The sequence below is a fragment of the Talpa occidentalis genome, unplaced genomic scaffold, assembly GCF_014898055.3.
Source record: "Talpa occidentalis isolate TD23 unplaced genomic scaffold, MPIMG_talOcc4v2.1 talOcc4.556, whole genome shotgun sequence".
In the NCBI taxonomy this organism is placed as follows: domain Eukaryota; kingdom Metazoa; phylum Chordata; class Mammalia; order Eulipotyphla; family Talpidae; genus Talpa; species Talpa occidentalis.
The window spans coordinates 1-19,595 of NW_023604924.1; the positions used below are offsets into that span (position 1 = coordinate 1).

At 42.8% G+C, this 19,595-nt stretch overlaps 1 pseudogene; it reads right to left on the reverse strand.

The window, feature by feature from the left end:
- Positions 1-820: 820 nt before the first annotated feature.
- LOC119260129 (glutamyl-tRNA(Gln) amidotransferase subunit B, mitochondrial-like) overlaps positions 821-19,595 on the reverse strand; it is a 29,025-nt pseudogene continuing 10,250 nt past the window's right edge.

Below are 19,595 nucleotides of genomic sequence, written 5' to 3' on the forward strand. Positions count from 1 at the left end.
ATTGACCACATTTAAAATGACTTAATTGTTAACAAAAAAAAAACACGCGCGCGTTTGCTGAGCAGAGGCTATTTGTCAGGACCTGTGACACGTTTTATGTGCACAATGACGTGCGTTCCCTGTAATATAGCTTTAATGACAAAACCATGTAGATGACCTTCAGGCATTTCAGACTTAACATATCCAAAAGGGACTTCAGATTCTCTCCCACAAAGCTGCTCCTCTGCTAGTCTTCCCTGTCAGAGTCCAGTGACAGCGCCCAGCCACCCCAGCTCTATGTGAGACTTGGATGACTCCCTCTCTTCTTCTGCTTCTTTCTTCCCTTCTGTACACAACATTTGGGGGTTCATTTAAAAAGTGTGGAAAGCTTAGAGAAGTCACACACCTTGCCCAGCTGTTGTACCCAGAAACAGGAGAACAGGATTCCAACCCAGGTCTGGGCCCTCAGCACCCACACTCTCCTACACTGCTCATCCCTCGGTATCCATGGGGACTGATTCTGGACCCCTTGGATACCAAAATCCAAGGATGTGTTAGCTCCTTATACAAAATGGCTGAGTACCTGCATATAATCTGCATATCTTCCTGTGGACTGAAATTATTTCTAAACTACTTATGATACCTAATACAATATAAATGCTGCATAAATAGTCACTATACACTATTGTTCAGGGGATAAGGGTGAGAAGAAAGCTGTGCGTGTTCAGTGGAGAGGCACCATCACTGGCCTAATGATGTAGTATGGATTTTCAATGCATGCTGGTTGAGTTGGAGGGTGCGGAAGCCACGTGTGCAGAGGCCCACTAAGCTGTCTGTCTGTGGCAGTCACGACACGCCACGGCTGCCCTGGAAGCAGCATGGAGCAGAGCTTAGAACGACGGCTCAGAGTCAGACACTGGGCTCTCTGAGCCTTGGGCAAGTCACTCAACCTCTCTAAGCCTGTTTCCTCACCTGTACCACAGGATGCTCTCAGGAATGTCAAGTTTAAATGAGATAGATTAATTAAAAAAATGCTTAATGAACCAACGAACACCTGCTAAGTGTCCAAACTGGCAGACAGGACTAGCACTGACATGTTCAGGACATCAGTTCAGGACATCATTGCAGTGGCTGTTCAGCTCAATAGCCAGCTTTGAGGATCTCAACAGCAGTGAATGTCCACTGAGAAGGAAATGACATTTGGAACTCAGCTGAGCTGGTCGGTCACTAACAAAGTGACCAGGGACTCACTGAATTACAGCCACAGTAATTTAAGCTTCATTCCAAAAGCACCTGGGGGACCACTTGCCCTCTACAGGGTACCCTCAGTCCCCAGGCTGCAGACTCCAGGCTCTGCACGGTGGTCCTGTTGGTGTGGGACAGAGAATGAGCGAGCAGAGGGGTCTGGCCTGATGACATGGTAAGGACACAGGAGCCAGGACCCTAAAGACACCAGGCAGACCTCTGCTCCCAAAGTACTTCAAACCACTGCCATCACACTGGGAGAGGCACAAGGCTATTGGATTTGTATTTAAAAGCAACAGAAAATGTCACAACAAATGAGATTTAATGAACTCTCTCAGCTGTTACTTGTGGATAAGTTCCTGCCGTTACAGTTTATCTCTTGGCAAGGACCCAGATGGGGCTATTTCTCAGTTAACAGGTGGCCTGTTTATTATTCCATAGGTTTGGTAAGAATCACAGTGATTTTGAGGAAGGACAGAAAAATAAAAACTTTTTTAAAGCAACAGAGAAGCAACACTTAGTGCAAAAATGGAGAGCCATCCAATCTGCCCATATTTATGTTCCGTGGGTAGAAACACAGCATGAGACAAATCGAAAATGGAAAACTCCCTCTTATTCTGAGATAGAGCCTCATGTCCATCAAGCAAACTTTTAGGCAGCTAACCTTTACTCCATTCAAACTCAGGGGCTGTGTTTTTCCAGCCTGTAGCTGCAAAATATAATTCATTGGTAAGTTCTGTCTTCAGGTTCAACTTGTACCAGAGCCCTGATGTTACAATTTGTTGCTTGTAAGTTGTGTAAACATGACTGGCTACTGGGTGCCCAGATGGCTGGTTAGGTGTATAGCTTCAGCTGTACATGACAAATGGTCTCCAAAAGAAGGGAAAGAAGGAAACACTAAAGAGGAGCAGCTAAAACTGGCAACTAGGTGCCACCTACACAAAGTTCACAGAGTTCCGAATAAATACTGTGTCTCTTAGGTGAGAAAGGGGAAAGTGTGGAAAGACATTCTTCTGATGCTCACAATGACTTGATGCAAGAACCCAGGAGAAAGCATGGAGTCCTTGAATTCCCATTCCTGGGCTCAGGGCTTCTGCTCTGTTGTTGTCTAATGCTTATTTTTGGTTGGGGGTTCAGAAAAGAATCCAAAGAAAATTCTAAGGGAAAAAACCCCTAGAGATACAGAAGGCGGGAAAAAAAGGATGTAAACAGCTCCAAAGTAGCTGATGCAGAACTCAAGTGAGAAGAGACCCAGGAAGTGGAAAGAGAGACAGGAAAGGAGAGACAGTTTCTGGGCTGATTCACCTGCCATATTTGCCTGGCTGGTCCCCAGGGCTTGAAGTATCAGCTGTAGCTCCCGGACTGCTGCAGCCGCCTCTTCTCCACAGGACATGTCGGGCTCCAGGACCACTTCCAGAAGGCCGACTCCTGCCAGAGAGAGGCAGAGGCAGTCTGACTGAGCTACCCAATCTGATCATCAGACACATGAGGCTGAAGTCTTAGGAAAACCCTGAATCACCCAAAGATTCTCAAGGTGGGTTCGGGCCTGACTCGTTTCTTCCTTTCCTCCCACTTTGGATGTTTAACTTTGGTTCTTTTCTTTTAGTGGCAACAGAAGCTATTAGACTGTTGGGTCCACAACTAGGTAGCTCCACTGGTCTCATTTTAGTGGTGGGTTAGCAAACACAACAGTCATCCCAGACAAGCCTTGAGTTCTAATCAGCGATGCCAGTGCCAGAGCTGATAATCTGAGTTCCATGTGTCAGGCTCTAGGACCTGCTTCCTCAGTTAGTTTTCGAAAGTTCTAGAGAGGAAGACAGGTGGCTGGAAGAAAAGTAATGAAAAATCTCTGAGCCTACCTGCTCTGTTCAAATCAATGAGCGTCTGAGCCCGCAGGTCATCATGGAGGCTTTTGCCACTGTCTTGCTCCAGCTGGATCTGCTTGATCTTCACTGTCTTGGTGATCACCTCATTCTGCTTAGCCCCCACACGACGCTGTAGGCCAAGCTCCCATCCACAGCGATTGGAACCCTCTGCTGGGTAATCTGGTAGCCGGCCTGCACACAAACATGTTATAAGGTCACTTATCCACTCACAAAAGCTGCGGTCCAGTTTACCAATCTTCTCATTGTCATAAAACGATCAGCTTTCTTAAAAATACACACAACAAAACACAAACAGAAAAAGAAAGGAGAAAAATCAGAGTCAACACTGCAGTCATAATGTAGCTTGGACTCTTGTGGCTTGTCCTGTCCCCTCCCCCCTTACCTCTGCCTCACCCCCAACACGAATCCCATCCTCCCTACTGAAGAACCATTTGGGGAATAATGATCTGATAGTCAGAGGTCCCCAAGAAAAGAATTTGTTGTTTTCCCTTAGCTCATTAGCCTAAACCCTGCATCTGATTACAGGGCTCCTGACAGACCCTCCTTATTGGGAAGTGCTGGCCGAGCATTTGGCCGTGGGCTCTCAGCACAGCGACCGCAGTTGCTAGTGTGTCTGAGCCTGTTTTGTGTCTGTTTCGTCCCCATGCCAGCTGCTTTCCCTGACCCCACTTCCTTGCTCCTAAAGCCAGAACGTGCGGTGATGCTCACATTCGGCTAACGGGAAGCAAAGAGTGCTGAAACACTGATGGGCGCTATGAGGGCTCCCTCACCTCCTTCCGTGTGGAGAGGAGGAATTACTTTCAAATGCACCCGCGCATCAGCACACGCTAAGGAGACACAATATTGAGGCGTGGAGAAGTACAGAGTAACAGCTCAAGTGTCTGCAGTGCTTGCGGGTCCCAGTGTCTTTTCTCAGTACCTTAGGTACAGGGCGCAGGGGGTGAGTTTGTAGCAATGTCAGGATGTGGACTCGAGGGTCTGGATCCAGTGTCCGTGCTCTTAGCTGCCTGGCCAGGCCAGAGGTTTTCATCCTTTAGCTGCATCGGAATCGTCATGCAAGACATTTTCCATGCACTCCCCGCCCCCTCCCTGCAAGGGTTTCTGACTGTGCAGGTCTGGGCAGTCATCTGAGATACTTGTATTTCTAACAAGTTCCCAGGAGATGCTGAAGCCAGTGACCTGGGAATACATTTGGAGAACTGATGCACTGGGCCAACTCATTCTCTGTGCTGAAACAGGATGTCAGAATTCATAAAAATTACATTCTGGGTAGAGTGCCCAAATAGAAGAGGAGAGGCTCAGTTAAATATGAATTTGAACAATTTGAATAAATTGTTAATTTAGATACACAATAAATATCCTTCTAGTGTAACTGTGCCCCGTGTCATATTTGGCAACACTAACTGTGGATTATCTGAGCTACCTGGGCCAGAAAGAAAGAAGCCACAGACAGACAAAGCATCTGACTTTAGTCATATACTGCTAAGTCTCCCACTTTAACTAAACTGGTTGTCACCCCAAAGGATTAAAAAATGCAGTTTATCCCTCTGCACCCTACCACATGGTAGAATTTTCTAGAAGGCTGGCATCTAGAGGGGGAAAGAATCAGCAATTGAAGAATTCTGGCTCTGGCTGTCCTTTTTATTTAATACTATCCTCTACCTCATCCACTAGAAAATAGCTCACCCCAATCTTTATCTCAAGGAGAATAGTGTGAAGCAGCTTCATCATGGCTGTTTTCTAGATCTGAAGGAGGGCTGTAGAGCAGGCCCTTGGATAATGTTGTCTCATTCAATGTCATTTCATTGTAACATTCACAAGAAGAGAGAAATCCCAGACACATAACAAAAGCAATAAGAAAAAGATGTTATTTCCAACCTCGTTTCATTAAAGGTCATTTCACTTCAAGTCGAAGGTTCCAGGAACCTCTGATGATGCTGAGAGGACTCAATGTACTTACTATCAGAGGCTCAGATCAAAGGAAATATTATTTGGGAAATCCACTAAACATTTCAGTTTTGGTGGAGTTTAGCATTAGGAAAAACTGGCTCTGGCTCACACCGGCTTCTTTTAAAGAAAAAGTTTCTAATTTTAAGGCAAAAGCTGGTTAGCATAGGTTTATTGCACAATGTTTGTGATTAGTCCGGGTTTCTGGGCCACGTTTCTGCTGATGTTGTCTGTGGACTTGGTCCTTAGGAGATGACAGAAATGTCTCCAAAGGAGACAGTCCTATTACTGGGAACTTAAGAGGCAAGCTCTCCCTGCGTCTGCAGAGCCCCTGCCTGCATTTACTATGAGGCCAGCTGCAGCGTCAGCTTTTGTCCTAACAGACAATTAGCACCAGATACCATGGCTGGGCCAGGTCTGTGAACACCGCTTCTACCTCCCGTTCAATTACGTGCAAGCCTCCAGAAGCAGGAAGCTGAGCAAGGATTTGGCAGTCAGGGTAATCACACGGGGGTGGGGGTGGGGGTAGGTTGGGGTGGGGATCTGCCTTCATCAGTGTTGGGCAGAACATCGGCTAAGCTGGACTGAACTAGGACTCCAACATGAGTGGCACCCCCATCCCCTTGCACCAAACCCGCAGCTCTGAGAACGTCCAGAGGCAGATCATAAAGCACACTTACGGGGAGGTCTGCATAGAAGTAGTGCTTCCTGTCAAACAAGGACTTCTTGTTTATGCGGCAGTTCAGAGCCAGGCCTGTCATCACCGCAGCTTCCACGCACCTCCTGTTGAGAACCTATGGAAACACCACACACAGCTCCTCTCAGATCCACAGGCTCAACATGCTTCTCCCACGCACTGACATCCTCCTTGAATATTCAATTTGGTCCTTATCTCTGGTTCTCTGCATGGGAAGCCCCAGTTCACAAGCTGACTGTTTGTCTGGACAGTTTCTATGAAGAAGGTATCCCACTGGCATTTAATGAACTGCCCCATCAGGGACTCTCTACCCCCCAACATCTGACATCAAAGTGAACAGGGAGGGTCCCAGAAAAGCTCAGTAAAGTGGCTTCTATATGGAATAAATTTAGTCTTTCTCTGCAAGCAGAACAAGAGCCATTCAGCACACAGGGGTGAGGATTGGGGTAGGAGCGCTGATTCCTGAGGTGGGCAATGCAAGTCACAGGCAGGACCCAAAAGGCTGGTGGGGGCCACTTCACCTTGACAGAAGGGGGACCTCTGGATGTACAGGGCGCTGGCCACGGCCTTGGGGCTGTGAGGTAGGCCTGCCTGTAGCTTCTGTTCAGGTGAGGCTACTCGGTAAAAGAGGAGCTTGAACCTGCCTGCCCCAAGACTGTCTCGGATCTGCTGGTTTCTCTGGGGGTTCCCAGAGCACCTTTTGGATCCCATCCTGCCCCATTTCCTAGTCCAAAGAGTGTGAACAGCTCTTAACAACTTTGAAGGATCTGGAATCAGAGAACCTGAAAGGAGAACGGGCAGTAGGTTGTGGAGTTACAAGGCCCAAATCCCACTCCAGCTCTGTGCCCCCAGTTTCCTCATCTCTGAAATGGGGATTTAATATCTGCCTTGCGGAGCAGATAAAGTAGCAGGCAGAATCCCCACTCTAGAGGAGGAAGTGAATCAATTGCTCATTTTCCATTTCACGATCGGGAGATTTCCGAGGATGTTTTGCCTGTTGATGAAACACATTTCTATTTTTGATTAAGATATTGATGATGTTCTTTGTCATTTTTAGTACACTATTAGTTACATAGAACTTTCCATTCTTTAAGTATTTTTCACACCCACCATTTTATTTCAGCCTTACAGCCATGCTGCACAGAAGGAATTTGTATTATTTCAATGTCAGAAAAAGAAAAAACTAAGACCCGAGACACTAAGATACTTGCCCAAATCATACGCTAGCAAGAACCACCCAGAGGGTGGCAAAGAGAAATCTGGGTCCTGGCTCTCTGAGCTGCAATGATAGGGGCACACCCCCGACATGAGCATGTGTGACAGGTGTGAAAACTTGTTGATTTTAAGGACGTATCTGTACAAGACAATGTAATCTACAATCTGCAATCTACAATCCCTCAGGAAAACCCAGAGGACAAATCTCTCTCCTCATACCAGCACAGCATGCCTTTTTTTGGAAGTCCAGTTAACAGGACGGGACCATCTCACAGCTTCTATTGGAAATTCTTCATTCTGGGCTGAGAAATATGTCAGCTCTATATAATAATGGTTTTCATGAGAAGATGTGTGTGGGGGGGAAGGGTACTCTAATTATTGTTGATTTCTCTTGCTAGTGTTTGGCATTTTACTGAACAGTTGTTACTACAAGACAAATAGAGCTGAGGGAGAGTGCTGATGCCAGGTCCAAGTCAATGCCTCAGGTCAAGGCACACAGCCCGGGGCCCCAACCTTGCAGGACCACGGCATGGGTTCACTTTTAAACTGCCTGACACACTGGTCTCGCTAGTTCTCGCTTTATCACTCCCACTGTCTTCCTGAACACCCCCTCTCCTTCCCTGTCCAAGCTGCGCCTTTGAAGCCCACCTGTTTCCTCCTCCTTGACATAAAGACAATCTGTTTGCTTGCTTATTCCTGGGTGTACAGTGCTGAGTGTGCCTGTGCCAGGCGCGGCGGGGAGTGAAGGGTTGTGAATGATCACAGACTCTCACTGTACCTGCGTGCACACGAGTACACAGCATTTGATAAGTCATCAATTTTCAAAGACTAAGAATGCAGTAACACACACAAACATTACAGTGATATTGAATATACTTTAATCTTTTTTTAAATGATTTAGTGGGCTTGACGTACTTCAGGGTCAGAATTATAAGCATCCATCATCCCCACACCATGGTTGCCCAGAGGGGCTGGTAAACAGAGTGCCAGTTAAAAGGTTGCCAAGAAAAGAGAGCTGATGATGATCTTAGCAAGCTGCTGGTGACAGATGGAGGTCCAGGTCAGCGTGTGCTGAAGAAAGAATGCCGAATCGGAAACTTTAACTTGGGCTGTCTTCATTCCAAGAATTTCTTCAATGTCTATAAAGGACTAGGCTTCTGGGATAGCACTGAATGGAACTGCGTCCAATATTCTTTTCAAGCTTATATTCAAGACAAGAGTGATCCTACTAAAAATGCAAATCTTGCATCATTCTATCACCCCAAATCCCTTAATGGGCCCCAACGTCCATATGATTAAGACAAAGCTCTGACACGACCCAGCTGCCATCTACATCTTTATTTCCTCTCCTGCCACCTCCCCCCTGTTCTCTTGCTCAAACCATGCTGACCTGCTGACTCTCCCTATTTGATTCCACTCAAAATCTACCAAGATGTCACCACCTTTGCAGCCTTCCTCACATGCTTCCTATTGACCTCTGACCTTGCACACACTGCCATTTGTGCTTGTGTCATAGCAGACTGGATTTGTTGACATCTATTTCCATTAGACTTTTATAAGGCTGGGAATGTTTGTTCATTCTTGTATCCCTGCAGCCCACTATAGAAGTGAAAAATAGTGATGCTCGATTAATGTGTGTTGAACCCAAACAAGGAGGGAGGTGATGGATGTCTAGGGAAGGCTTCAGGAAGGAGCTGGGACTCTTTGCTATAAGGTGTTATGTCCACCTGCTGGCCTCCAATTTCTTTTTGCCCTGAAGCAACAGCCAATCACGTATGATGTGATCAAAGAGGAAACATGAAAACTCAGAAGATGAACTTATCCTGAAGAAAGAAAATTCCAAAATTTCTTTACAATTAACATAAAGTGACTACAAAGATCTCAGGGCTGACAACAACAGCTTTCATGTGGAAAGAAAACAATGCTCCTCGGAACTCAAGCAGCACCCCTTCCCAACTGAGTCAGGAGGCTGTAGGTTGGGTTTAGGAAGGGTAACAGCCAGTGCTTAATGCTCATTGCACGTGGCAGGAGGGGCGCCATTTAACTTGCATTTGCCATTTAACCCTCTCAGTGATGCTGGAGCAGATGCTGTAATGATCCTCACTTGATGGATAACGAAGGCAACCAGAAAGATGAAGCAATTTGGCTAGAGTGACACAGAGAGTAAGTGGCAGAGACAGAAAGTCAAGCCCTGAGGAGCTGGGCTCTCAACTGCTACATTCTATCTTAAATCTTCTAAGAATAAAAGGGCCTTCGAGTTAGCTCTCAAAACTAACACCTGCCCATAACTCAGGAGAAGCTACTCAACCAAATCCTACTGCAGATAATTTAAAGCAGTTATTGTTTCTAACATCTTCTTGTCACTTTCCGTCTCTACAGGTTCGTTTTCAGATGTTGAGCTTCTAGACGGCAAGCGCGGTGCTCTTTCAATATTGTAAAATACTCAGTGCACACACAGTCTCTGGCATGTGGTGGGTTTGAAAATGAGTGGCCCCGTGGGTATTTTTGATTAGCAAGGGATGTTTATCACTAGATTTCTGAAACCCTGATACACAAATACCTATAAAATGAATTATCAAATGAGAGATTAATTCTTTTACCTAAGAAGGACATAAGTAAGGTATGATAGGCAGAGACTGTGAGCACAGAAGATACATATATTTTTATATTTATTCCTGTGACTAATTCTTTTGATGAACAGTTCATCAATGAGTTGACGCCATCTCAAGTCTGTCCAATCAACATAAAATTGAAAGTTCTATGGACTCTTCATATACTGGGAGACAAACTGTGCGGTAACTCCACTGAACTCTAAGTCTACATGAACTATTAGGAAAGGATTTGCTAAGCAAATTAACAGAATGAAGAAGGTTGCATACCTTACTTTAGTCAATAGAATACTCCCTAGGATTTTAACATGTGTATGTGAAATTCTGCTAATTACAATACTCACTAGAGTCGGTTTGAGGACCTACACAATGAAATATTTTGATCTACTTTAAAAAAAAACGTTGTCACTCAAAAAAAAAAAAAAAAGGAATAAGGCTGTATTGTCTTTCAAAACAGTCTATAATTTATACCATTTTTCTCCCTGACTTACTGCATCCTCAGCTGGTGAGAACCTCAACAATCAATCTGAGGGGTATCAGCATCGCCTTAAAACTTTAAGGAAAAATGACAAGACTAGTGTAGTCACTAAAAGTCTAGTTAGCAAATCCTCTGGAACACTAAGACAAAAACTCTGAGGTGATGTTTTCCAAAAAGCCCAAATGGCAATTATTCTGTGAAACTAATGCCACATATGACAAATCAGATGATTAAGAAATAGTAAGGTAAATGCTGTAATTTATGGAGAGAAAGTAATTAAGATTTATTAAGTAAAAATGAAGCAATAAAATGGGCCTTTATCTTACTACTAACCATAAATTTGTCTCAAAGCATGAACTCCCTCTGATTCATATTCAAGGCAAAAGTTAGCACACAGATAAATTTTCATTATGGAAGAGAAAATTGCTCCCCCATTTTCTGACCCCCAAATTCCTTCTCATCATTGACTTCTTTTATTATCACCTGAAATAAATGCAAAAACTCTTAAGCTATGATGATGAAGTTTGCTAAATCTGGTCAGTTAGTTAAGATATTTTTTGAAGTGGAATTTACCATCAAAAGTTACCAGCTTGATGCAGATATTAAATATTTACATAGATATACCCATATAAATATATGTGTTCTTTATGCCTAAACATGGGCATTGCCAAGGGAAAAGGGGAGAGTAAATGCTACCTTTTGCCTTCTGTTTACATTCCTCTTCCACAAAATCAAATATCTCCTTGACAGGAAACAACTCTTGTTCAAAGAAGAGGGGTGTGGCTTGTCAGTTTCAAGTGCCTTTCACACTGAGGCTTTTCTCTATTCGCTGCCCACTTGCTCTGATTCCACTCCCCAGGACGGGCTAGGACATTTCACTGATTCAAAGTGTCAGAAGGCCCATTCTCCTCACGCTTTTGCTGACATGAAAGATCAGATGGCTAAAGCAGGTGGCATTGTCACCGCCAGACAGGGCTGGAGAGAGCAGCCCAACTATCTTAGGCTTTGGCCCTAGAGTAATACCTCTTGCTTTTCTCTGGGCCACTGGAATACCAAGATCTGACACTCACTTCTGGGCTTGTAGGGAAAAGAAGGAAAAGCCCTTGGCCTTGGCAGCTCTGGGCCTGGCTCTATGTCAGGTGAAAAGAGCTCCCACACGACAGCCCGGATTGCATGGATTTCGTGTTGGGTTTGAAGGTCAACGGTCCAACTACTAGCATGTCTGTTTGCAGAGCCTCATACTTAGCCAGTTAACCAAGATAGATGGGAAGGTTTGAGAGTGGTTGGAAGCCAGTCAAAACCAATACTGAGTGTGCAGGTTAGCTGGTTTCTACTCATCTTTCCCCACAGTACTCATCTGGCATTACTCATTGGCCATTAACCTGATGTGGAGAAGACTTGTACCAATGGACAAACTGGGGCATGACTGAGTCAGAAAGACCTGAGTCCAAATCTCACCCCTAGTACTGATAAGTTGTGTAACCTTATGCAAATTATCTAACCTCTCTCAGTTTCTGCTTCTTGATGTGTTAGGGGAAGAATAGTTATTTTGTAGGACTCTTCTGTGAATTAAAATAAAATAACTCGACAAATGGTAGACATTTCAGTACATACTAGCTTCAGAATGGAAATGTTATTAAGGGCAAAATGCCCAACTTGATTTAATCTTTCATCTATAAGCTTTTCTAGAAGGCAAGGGAATCTAATGAGAACAGGTTTAGACAGCTCCACAGATCCATTAGTCTGAATTTACTTCCAAAGTAAGACACAACAGATGCTGGGATTATGCATTATGTCAACATCATATTTCTCCCTTCAATGATAATCAACACCTTTTGTGATAATTACTGTTTTATCTCCAGTGGAGCAGAGATCATATTTCTTGATGTCTTAGGACACTTATATTACCTCACTTTCTCTATTTTATAGTAAGGCAAATTTTTCCTGGATTACACTGGATGCTTGCCTTTGGCTGGATAAAGCTCCCACTCTCAAGTGAAAGAAACTTCTTGCTATCAAGTTGAAATTATAACCCAGCTAGCTGAGCCAATTTTCACCCCTATTTTGTTGTTGCCCACAACTTATCTGTAATTTCCTATCTGCTAAGATAGTAGTTACTTTTGAAATTCAAAGAATGTCTACAAAGAATAGAAGTCCTGAAGTAGACAGTAATCACGTAAAAAAATAAATGACTATTCTTTTAAAATAAAACTTTGGGATGGGACAAAGTTCTTTAATGGAGAATGATTTCCCATACTTTAGTTCTGAATATGAGTTTTTCTTGTTTATAAATTTTGAGAATTAATTAACATGAGTAGTAAAAATGTGGAAACATACCAATTCATTCATTTCAGATTGCCCTCTGACTGAAACTGCCAAGTCTTTTCCATCTGTTCCTCAAATGCACTCACGAGACTCTACACCTGCAGAGATTCAGTGGTATGACAAACTATTTCATATCACTGAAATCTCAAGAGTAATCAATGATAGAGACAAGAAACATTATTTTCATGAGTGAGAAGCTCTAATGATCCAGGATGAGATCTACTTCCATATTTACATAAAGGATTAAGTTGAGTGATTTGAGTTGTTTTGAGAAACAAAACAACTGGTTTGAATGAAGAGAACCCTAAGAAATGCCAGGTAAGCATTCACTATTGACATGGATATAGAACTGCTGGAACAAAGCCTGAGAATATCAAAAGCAAATTCACAGAGACATGTGCCATTCGATCAAGTGTTCCTGTCACAAGCATCTGTCCCAGGAAAGTCCTGAGCAGTAAGCCTTTACAAGAATCTATCAAGTCATGGACTTCGGGGTAGAGAAAACTATCTTTAATTTTATTCCTTCAGTTGGGATACAACATGTTGTTGGGGTTTCATGGCAAGTTGTGAAATCATGGAGGCTAAAAGGAGAAAGAAGGCCAAACTTTCAAGGGGCAAAATCTCTATTTCCTTCATTATGTTTGCTTTAAAAGTAGATAATATAGCTGGACTGAACTGGTGTGTAGCAGGGAAAGTGGGGAAGAAAAGAAAAGGAAAGAAAACAAGAAATGATAACTAAATGCAGCAAGTGATCTTTAATCAGATCCTGGATTGGGGAAAAGAAAATAAAGGATGATACCAGACAACCGTGAAATGTGCGAATGCACTGTGTCTTCGATGATGATATCATACTAAAGCTCGTTCTGTTGGGAGTGAGAATTATATATAGTGATCAGACAAGAACATGTGTTGTTCTCAGGAGCTAGATGCTGAACTATTTAGAGATGAAGTGCCACAATGTGTTCAACTTACTCTCAGAGGCTTAATCTAAAGGGAAAAAAAACAACACCGGCGCAGCATGGATGTTCACTGTAATAGTCCTTCTACCTCGCTACAGGTCTGAAGTTGTTTTTAATAAAAAGTTAGGGGGTGGGGTGGAGAAAGAAGTACAGTCACGTGTCACTTAATGATGCCTCGGTCAACAGACTGAGTACACAGTGACAGTGGTTCCCACTGGCTGTACCTGGAACTGGGGTGTGTAGCATGGTGGAGGGCTGTTCCCCGCCAGCTCTGTGTAATCACACTCTCTGACATGTGCACAACAAAGAAATCACCTGCCTTGGCACACACCCCCACAGCTAAGCAATGCAAGACTGTAGCTCATTCTACCGGAGAGGATGGTGAGATGTTACCTGGGGAGCCTGGAGGAGGCAGGAGTTATTTAAACCCGGGCTAATTAAGCTTCCATTCACTGTTGCCAAAAATCTGCTGTAGAAAACATTCCAGATACCATATCTGTCTGAAGCTTTCCTATGCCATCATTTAGTGATGGGATCTATTAAGGCCTCTGCATAGGTAACGAAGTTAGGTGCAACTTTCTTAGCAGCATGTGCAAAATTTGTTCACAGGAATTCGGCGCTGTCAACACATAAAGCATGTTAGTCCCACGTACAGACAACATATATGTAATCAAGAATATGAAAGAAGATTTGTTCTTTCACCTAATAGGAAAATAATTTTCACCAATTATATATTTTCTAGTTGACAATGCTCTTTGCTTCCCCCAAAGTTGCATGTCTACCTAATTTTCTTTTGAAGCTTCCATTCTATTACCTGGACTGTGTAAATACATCTGCAATTTCTCAATCTGTGCTTCTCTGAAAGACATCTATAACATCAGAACAATAGGCACTCACGCTGTGGGCATATGCGGCGGCTTCGGTTATTTCAGATGACTGTTACAGAGCTTTCCACCTCCCACCCCCCACTGGCTAATAGGAAATAGAAATATCCGTATTTTAAAGGTGCAAAGTTAAAAGAATGAGTACCATAATAATACCAAATAACATTTACATGCCACTTGAAAGTTTATGAAGTGTTTCTTACATGTTAAGTTTTCTACATAGATATAAAAATGGAAGAGAACAAGAAATAAGCTAGCTAACCAGCTAGTTGTGTTAAGTAAAGGTTATGAGAGACTGTAGGCATCTTAAATGTTTATAACCAGCTATAAGGAAAAATTCTGTTATGTTTTGTTGGGAAAGAACAATTAGCAGATAATGTAGACAGGAACACTTTGGTGCTTGAGGCTAAGAATGGGAACCAGGCAATTCTCACTTCTATTTTTAACTAGGTTCCTGACCTCCCTGTGTCCTTGGGCAAGCCAAATAAGGCTCTCAGGTCTTTCTATCAATTGGGGTTAAACCCCCTGACCCTGCTTACTGGGGTGGCCTACGAGTTGGCAAATATCACTGCAAATTCAAGGCACAATTGACAATCATATATTACTGCCAGCCTGCATCTCCTAAGAAAGCTGTAGGGCATGACAAAGACCCTTGATTGATTACACTTCTTGCTTTTATATTGTGAAAATGCATCACGCATCAAAATTTGGAAAACTAGGCACACTAATAATTTTGGTGTCTCTCTTATTCTCCCTGCCTTGGCTGTAGTTCTTATTCTAAGACTACAACCAGAGGTGGAAGGTCAGGGAACACAATGGCTCATGAGCGAAACTCTGCCATGAGGAGCAGAATGTTCTTTGGAGGCGCCCAGCCTGACTACACTAACTATGCCAATATCACCAAGCCTACGCCTGTCAAGTCTGGGATGCCAATGGCAAAATGACTTCCGAAATTTGCCAAGATTTAAATAAGAGCTAAAGAAAAACTTCCCCAAGATGCTGCAGAGTAGAGAATAGCCAATTCCTCCCTACACTTAATGTGAAGCAGAAAGTACATACTAAAATGACCAAGTAATAGTGGCCTCAGATGACACGTGTATACACTTGTGGGGTGGAGAGAAATTTCCACAGAATCTGCCCAAGGAACATCTCACTCTTATTCCTGAAAGGAAAACTGGCCGAAGCTTTCAAGGGCAGAACTGGGCACCTTCCATGTTTCCTGGCCCCATGTTGCCAAGAGGCAGAATTTTGTTATCTACTTCATACATTCATCCCCCAAAAAAGGACTGACTTTCCTGACCAATGGCTTGGAGAAATGGGAAAATGGTTCTTGTGGGCTGGTCCCTTCTGGCTGAGCATGGCTTCTTGTACAAAAAATTCACAACAGAGCCAGGATGAACTCTTTCTGAGTGGCATGCCCACAGAGACGCCATGCTCTGGTCTAATCTGACCACATAAGTTTTCTGCCTGTGGAAGGCGAAATGTTTTAGGGAGGTGAGTTCAACTTAGGCAGAAAGTACTAAAAGCCATATATATAGGATATATATCAAGTTGCACTTTCCAGTCAAGCTATTATTGGCAAGAAAGTAGTATGTTCATCTTCATCTGCCTGATTTCTATGCTGATCCTCAATTGGTTCTGACTCAAGAAGAGAAGGGGTTATTATTTTTATTGACTCCCTAAAACCGCACAATATCTTTCTGGAAACACTTTTCTACTACACATAAAACAAAATCTATAAGCCCACATAGCATCACCAATATTCCATAAAGCAAAAAAAAAAAAAAAATCTGAGAGGGTCAGCTGCTGTAGCCAGGCATGCGTTTCCTGTGAGGAAAGAGCTTTTTTCAGGTCTGCTGCCATTTTTTAAGTTCTGGAACTGTCCATGTAAGAAAAATGAATGGTGCCCAGCTGTATGATTTCAGGTTGCATTTTTATTATAGGCTTCCAGTATAAATCACCAGAACAAAGCTTGTATGAGCTGCCTGAATGTCAGAGACAAAAATAGTGTCACAGAATACTGTTAGGTAATTTTTAAAACGAATACATATTTATATCAACAAAGACCCCTAAGCTCTCATACTCCTGGGCATCTTTGGTAATGGGTTTATATTTTACTTTCCACACATTCCCACCTCATTTTCTAGTATTACAGACTTTTTTGTGTAGTAGTGTTGTGCAAACTCATTTTACACAGTTACGAGTTCTAAGTATAGCACAATCTCCTTTAATGCATCTTCCTGTTACTGTCTTCAATCACTCATCCAAGGGCAGATTTTGAGGGGCAAACAAATCAGCAGAAGGGGATGTGGGAAAGGGAGAGAAGTTTGTTTCAAACACAATAGTGAAGGGACGAATCCCCAAGGAGATGAATGTGCTACCTGGAGACATTCTCTCCATTCTCCTCTGGGCCAGAGATGCTCTGAGGCCCAGGACAGTCACACCAGGAGATAGCGGATGGGGTCCCTCAGGTTCTCCAAGGCTGGGAGGGAGGGGAAACCAGACGCTCCACTTCCTCTTCAACTTCCCACCAGAGTCAGTGGCTCTAATTCTATTGTATTGCTTTTTGTTGTTCCTTGGAGAGAACAAGATGGCGTCCTTTCCACATACACGTGAAGGGATTGATTTGCTAAGGCTGAAATTTTTGGGTAAAATATATGGTGCTTACCAGAGGGGAAGGAGAAGGGAGGGGGTGGGAGAAAAGGGAAGAAGGGGTAGTTTGGGAGTGGAAATGGCATTAGAACTTTGGTGGTGGGTGAGGTTACGTATACTGAGGTTAATAACAAGAAAGATGAAATTTTTTGAGAGAGTGATAACCTTTAAAGGCAATGGGTGAGAGTGCAGGTGCTTGCAAAACCAGGGGAGGAAGGGTCAAACACCAGCTCTGTGTCTGTGACAGGAGCACAGGTAAGATGAGTTGGGAGCTGTACAGAGAGCTCGACCTCACCAGAGTGAACACTGCAATGCACACAAACACCTGAAGGCAGGGTCTGCGGCAGAGGAAGGAAGCCAGAGGGTTGATGCCTCTCTGCCCTGCCTCCACAGCTGAGTCACTGCTCACAGCGTTGGCTGAAGCCCCAGCTACATGGCCCTCCTTCCTACACGGCTTCAGCTTCAGGAAAGTCTCAGTTCAGACTTCAGATTAAAACAAAACTAAAAAGTCTGTCCTCAGAATTGTCACACATCTGCTCTCAGGCGGGCTTGGGATTCAAATGTACTAACTCTGTGGCCCAGGAACCTCAAACCAAGAGGTAAACATGAAAAACGGCACTGCTTAGACTCGGAGGTTCTGGTAAAAGTCTGCAAAGCGCTTTGGAGAGACTGGCTATTAACCTTGCCACAAGATTCTCACTAACAAAACCCTGGCAAAAATGACCTCATAATCCAAAATTACAAACTCCACAAGTAAGTCAGAATCAGCAGACATACAAAAAGCAGATCAAGATCACCTGAGAACTTCAGATAGTACAGCTGATGACCAGACTATAAAATAGATTTATAATTATTAAAGAATTTGAATACATAAAAAAGAACAATATATATTTTAAAAGACAGGGGAGAGTTAAAAGAGTCAAATTTCTATAATTTCTATAAATAAAAGGTATTTATAAATAAATAATTTCTATAAATTATTTCTATAAATAAATTTCTATAAATAAAATTTCTATAAATAAATTTCTATAAATAAAAGGTATTCTCAGGGAAATAAATTTTGGCTATGTTAAAAAATAGAGTAGACACAATGAAGAGAGAATTGGCGAGCTGGAAGAAATGTGGAGAGAAAATTTCCCAGAATGAAGCAAACAAGATCCTAAAAGAATTTTCCATGAAGATGACTATTTGCACGGTGACAGTACACTGAGCAGCCCACAGGGCAGGCCCACTCTCTTAAAGGTGGGTCTGGAGAAACCTAGGTCCCAGGGGCACTGAACTGGTGGCTAATTAGAACTCCTTTCCCTCCTTTCTTTTTCTGAATCACCTGCACTCTTTTCTCTAGTCTCTCTCCCAGGTTGAGATCTCTCAGAGTGGACTCTGTAACAGTGAGCGCTGCTCATCAGTGCTGCAGAGTCAAGGTCTGTGTGTACAAGTGCGAGGGCGTACATCTATAATCACATTAATACACATTTGTAGTGCCTTCGTGTTTGAGACATATATACATGCACATACCTGCAAAGTGACTGCATGTACATAAATTCCAGCGAGTCCAACTACAGTGAAGACTGAGTTGGGACTTGGGCACTAAACTGGGACTGAGAAAACAGAGTCCCAGTGTGAGTGGGACACAGTTGAAATGCATGACTGTGGGAAGTGACAACAGCAGTTTTTCACCTGTGAACTGAAGGCAGGGATATCCAGGATCTCTTCGCACTCTACCCTTATGTGGCTTATAACCTGAAGAAGCTAGCCAGCTTTCATGCAATGCATGTATTTTACTTTGTAGGCCAGGCCTCTACCTTGAGCCTTGTTTTTATTTACAATAACAAATGCGATAACCAGGCTTTCTGGACTAGAGCAGATCAGAAATAATAACTGAAAAGTGGAAAATGAGCAAGAAGGGGACCCTAAAGTCAAATAGACTGATAGTATATTATAAAAGGAAGCAAGGGGTAAGTAACTATAATAGCAGGAAAAAGATTACAATATAAAACTTAAAAAGAATGGCTATCTTTAGCAGTTTATGGTAGGTTCAGATAGTTGTCCACAGCTCAATAGCCCTTGAAGGCACTAATATATCACAATGCTGAGCAATAACTGACTTTGCTCATAACCTTGAGTAATCAACAAAAGGTTAGCTTCTTTTCAACATACCCTGTATAAAAGCAGGAAAAGCATTTTAGAAAGATTTCCATAAAGATGTTAAATAATATCAAAACACACCCAGAAAATGCTTTCACATAGACTCCTTATGTACATATACGTTGAATGCATGTAATTACACAGGGAAATATTTATTAAATGTATTAACATACATGCTCCCCGGGGTTAGGGGGCAAAGTGCTCCTTAGAGCACCCCACTCTACAATGGAATCAAGGAACGCGACAGCATATAAATAGGACTTGGACAGTGAGTGGAAAGATTATAAAGTCTGAGAACACAATGTAATTATAAGTTTTACAGATTACATTAAAGTAAGTCATTGAAATGGAAAAAAATTAATAGAACACTGTCACATTTTGTCTTCTTAGTCAAATAACTAAACATCATCCAACTGAATGGACAGAGGTAAATATAGATCTGATTATAAATCTATGCATTGAAACACTTTACACTAATGCCATTTTCACGAATTTCTATTTCGTTCAGAAGATGAGAGTTAAAAACAACTTTCTTTTAAAACACTTAAAATAAAGGGTCAGGAAAACATTTTAA